A 5171-nucleotide genomic window follows, 5' to 3' on the forward strand; every position below is an offset into this window, starting at 1 on the left:
ATGGCGTTTGAGTCAACGTTGGCCCTCAAACGTTGACTCAAACGTGAAGCATCAGATTCAAATTTTACACAAGTCTCTTCTCAACATCAAGGGCAACCAATTGGAGCGATTTTCAACCCAATTCCATCAAGGCCAAAAGCCCAACTCAAAGCTTGAAGATCAATAGAAGAAAGTGTATAAATAGCTTAGAATTTAAGTTAGAAAGAACTTTTGACACACCAGTTTTTCCATTTTTAGTTACTACACTTTGAATGTCAGAATGTATTTTACAATTCCAATTACCATTTTAAGAGCTATGAACAACTAAACCTCTTTCATTGGGTTGGAGAGCTCTATTGTAATTCAATGGATCAATAGTAGTTTTCATCTTCTTCTTCTTTCTTTTCTCTGGATTTTTGTTAGAAAGCTTTCGATATTAATTCAATTGGATAGTTGTCTTGAGAGAGAAGCTATCCATAATTGGAATTCTTTGGAGACTTAAGAGAAGAATGAAGAATTCATGCTAGAATTGCTTTCTCACATTGGATTAGATTGTGGTTTGTATGATATAGTGACATGTAATCCTACCAACACTTTGATCTATGAATTTGTGTGGTATAGTCAGTGACCGAACTTCAACTCTTCCCATGAGCAATTAAATCAAGACATTGGGCAATTGTTCATGCTTAGAGAGATCGGTGAGCCAAGACATTGGGATCCGATCATCTAAGATTGCCAAGCAATGTCAATAAATGCATTGATTGAGGAAGAGGTGAAAATGATTTGATCCGGAGAATTCAATATCTCCCAAAACCTAATGAATTCCCCATCTCTGATCTACCCAATCAATTTTACTTTCTGCATCTTTAATTTCATGCTTAATTCCCCGATCCCATTTAATTTCAGTAATTTAAGATTCTGTCACTTTAATTCCCTGCAATTTAATTTTCCGTTCCTTTAATTTCTTGCAATTTAAGCTTCCCGCCATTTTACATTCTGGAATCCAAATTTCAATTCCTATTCCGCTCAACTAGTGTAATTCTTCAATTAACATTGCTCGATCTACCAATCCCTGTGGGATTCGACCTCACTCTTTTGTGAGTTTTTACTTGCGACAATCTGGTGCACTTGCCGGAAGGAAATTTGTTGAGAGGCAAATTCCCACGCATCACGAACTCATTGACATCCCCTCTGCTGGGAGCGCTCGCACACCCTTGTGCGTGCGCATCCCAGTCTTTTTTACGCTCTGTGCGTACGCACGTATGCACACCAACCCCTTTTCGTACACATTATGCATACGCATGCATGTGTGCATGCGCCAACTCAATTGCAACCCCTCTGTTGGGAGCGCTCGCACACCCTAGTGCGTGCACATCCCATCCTTTTTCCCTCTTTGTACGTACGCACGCTTATGTGCGCATGCACATATGATTTTTTTTTCAGCGCATATATAAAAAAAAGTCTCTTTTTGTGCGCACGCACCACCTTGTGCGTCCGCACACCCGCTTGCACCCCTTCTGTTGGGAGCGCTCGCACACGCTTGTGCGTGCGCATCCCGTGCTTTTTCCCTCTTTATGCGTATGCACGGTTATGTGCGCACGAACATGATTTTTTTCAGGGCATATATATATAAAAAAATGTCTCTTTCTGTGCGCATGCACCACCTCGTGTGTCCACACACCCACTCGCACACCCTTGTGCGTCCACATCCCCTATGTTTTTCCCTTTTTGTGGGTACGCATGGACCTGTGTGCATACGCACAAGCGTCGAATTGGCGTTAATCAGGAAGACTACCCTGTCACGCCAGAACCCCTTCCCCCAAAATAATTTTCTTCTTCTTCATCTACTACAACGCCAGCCTCGCCCAGCTCTCTTCCAACGACACCGCAGCCGCCGACGTCGCACCGCTGCGCCGCTGACGCCCCCATTTTTCTTCTTTCTTCTTTCTTCTTCTTCCTTCTTCTCTCTTTCTCTTTCACGCCATGCTTCTCCTCTCTGTTGGAGAACCGGTTCTATCTCTGGGGAAGCACTATCGTTGTGAGCCTCGTAGTGGCTATCACAAGTGCCACTGTTTCATCTTCTCCTCTTGCATTCTTCAACTCGACATTTTCAGGTTCTATTTCTTTTTATGTTATTTGGTTTCTTGTTTGATTTTACCTTGTTTGATTTCAGTTTAATGAATTAGGTTAAGTCTAATGGTTTGTTTAGTTATCATTGTATTGCAAGTGTTTAATTTCTGAATTATTAGGTTGTTGTTTATTGAATTTAAGCTTGAATTTGAAGAATTTGCACAAGGCACACTAAGTGTTCGATGAATTATCGAAGTGAATTTTTTTATTTGATTCATATGTAATGGCCATCATCTGTATTCAACATCTTTCTTCTTTGGCATATTCCATGAATTGTGCAATGTTAAAGATGATTCTTGATGATGTTAGATTTGAATTTATCAATACATTTCTTGGGTTTTTAAACTTGAAATTTCAAACACCAATGTGTTACATGCCTTTGCTTTGTTGATAAAGAGTGACTTGTTTATGAATGCATTAACCTTAATTGAATAGAATTCTTCATTGTTCATCATAATGTTTGCATTAGAGTAACCACATTACAAAGTTCTCATTTTATGATATTTTGATCAAACGTCTCTTGCTTCAACTCTAGCACTTTGTTTATGTGATTCCCACATTATTCGGATGAACAATGATATCTCCCTTTGATTGAATTGATTATTGTTGTTGTGCTCCTTTCATAACACTGAGCTTTCATAACATTGAACTTTCATTTCCACAACGTCAATACCTATTTTCTCAAAAAATTCAATTAAGTTACCTTGTGTTTGCTTAAGATTGCTTGTGTTTCAATTTTGACCTATCTTTTGATTCGCAACTTAAGCCGCTTGATTGAGAAGCTTGAGCTTTAAATTTTTTATTGTGTGGTTGCAGTTTTACCCGGCCAATGTGTGTGTTCTAGTCACGCGCACACTTAGAATGCACACATTGTCTTTTGTTAAGCCACACAATTTCCTAAAGTTCCTCGATTAAGTGTTTGTACATTTTTTACATTGTTGTTGCTTCCTTATTGTTCTTCTTCTGCCATTTACTGTGTGATCTTGAAATCTATTTTTATGTCCTTTTCAGGATACGCCAAAAAGGCAAAGAGCCAGTTACACCACCGGTGGGTCCGAGAGGTATTCTTTCATGCCCTTCCGATCGCTGGAGCGTTGCACCGAGCACTTTTGCAAACCAGAGAGCTAACCTCCAATATGGCAAACTTGAAAAAAGGGCAATACATTGGGAGCGGGAGCTCAAAATTCCGAAAGAATATGCGGCGGCCATCCATGATAAAATTGCCTCATTTCAATGGGGATTTTTAGAACAAGACCCCATTAAAATCAATGAATCTATGGTGCGGAAATTTTATGCCAACTATCAAGCTTGGAAAACAGAGACGATATTCCTCCGAGAAAAGACATTGGATACTTCCAATTAAGCTTTTGAAGCTCTTCTGAAGATTCTCCACATCCCGCCTAGTAGAGATGCTTACCCAAAGATCAAGGCGGATGTGATTAAGCGGAAGATTCCTTTGGCTTCCATTCTGAGAAAATCGGCCGTCTCGGTGCCTCTTGGGAATATAGCAAGGAAGAAAAAGTTGTTCCCGTTAGCGTTGCTTATTCCAATTTGACCGCTGAGGCATGGATTTGGCAACAGATATTGGCTGACTGTATACTTCCTAGCACCCATGATACCCATATCCGACTTAGAGCTGCTGTGCTCCTTTGGGCTATTTTGGAGGGCAAGAAGATAGCTATCTTACCTTTGATTCGTGAGTCCATGTGGAAGGTGATTTGAAATATAAAGTTCAACATTCCCTTCCCATCACTAGTGATGAGATTTGCCATAGCAGCTGGGGTAGAAAGGAGGCCTACAGACGTCATGTTCAGGATCCCGACAGGCCACCGGTTCATCCCATATAGAGAATTGGATGGGTCAACAAAGAAGACATCCAGCAAGAGGAAAGCACCTGAGCCTACATCATTATCAAGACCACTACCTTCATCAGCGCTCACACTTTTTGCCCGGCCTCTTTATGACATGGTTCAGGACCTATTACAAGATGTTCGCCAAAATGAGCGCCTTGATCACAAGCGTTTCAACTGGTTGGCGGCAAGACTAGGAGGAAGAGATCCTGGCCCATTTCTAGCAGCCTCACCTGAGCCGGTTGTGGAGGAAGACGATGAAGATGATCAACTCGAACCCTAGTGCCCACCAGTTGAAGGTAAAGCCTCTTAGATCTTCATCTCCCGGATTGTGTGCATGCACAGAGGACCGTGCAATGATTAAGTATGGTGGAGGATCCGCAATTTTGGGACGTAAATTTCTCTTTCTAAACACTTTGCACTACTTTCTAGTTTTTAGTAATTATTTTTTTGTGAATATTTGTTGGTATTTCATTACATTGCACTTTGCTTAGTTTGCTTATAGTTTTATTGTAGTAAATATTTGCATTTGCGTGTTGCCTAGTGTAGAAAATAAGTTTGGTAAGAACAACAAAGGAATTTTCAAGAAATCTCTTTTAGGGCATTCCATTGATTAGATTTGAAAACTTGTTTTTCAACTTGCTTGAAGTATTTTATGGAACATGGAAAAGAGCTAGAACAAAACACCAAGTAAGATTTGAGCTTTAATTGTGTGGTTGCACATTTTCAACCACAAATTTTGTTCTTGTGTGCTATACTCCTTTTATGATTGTGATCTTAGATTTGCTTGAGTCTTTATATCCTATATTTGATGTTTTAAATACATTTAATATGATTGAGGCCATTTTTTGAAATTAAACTTACTAACCCATATGGCCATACCCTTACAACTTACCTTTGTAACCCACTTTTTAGCCTTTTAATCTCCTTTTGTTCTAACTTTAAGCACATCATTCTCCCTAAGCGAAAAACCATTAGTATCCATGAATTGTATCTTTGATTAGCTTGGGTTGAGGAGTATATGTTACTCAAGGTAGGGGGATTTTTGGAGAAACATTGGTAATAAGTTTACTTTGGGTATTCATTGAGAAAATTTGGAAAAATGGGTAAACACTCATGCATTCATTACTTAAAATATATGCATTTCTTTTTGGTGACAAAGAGAAAATTTGGTGAATATACTTTGTTAAAGAAAAAAGAAGAGAGAGCTAA

This window comes from Arachis ipaensis, chromosome B03 (genome assembly GCF_000816755.2).
Source record: "Arachis ipaensis cultivar K30076 chromosome B03, Araip1.1, whole genome shotgun sequence".
Classification (NCBI taxonomy): domain Eukaryota; kingdom Viridiplantae; phylum Streptophyta; class Magnoliopsida; order Fabales; family Fabaceae; genus Arachis; species Arachis ipaensis.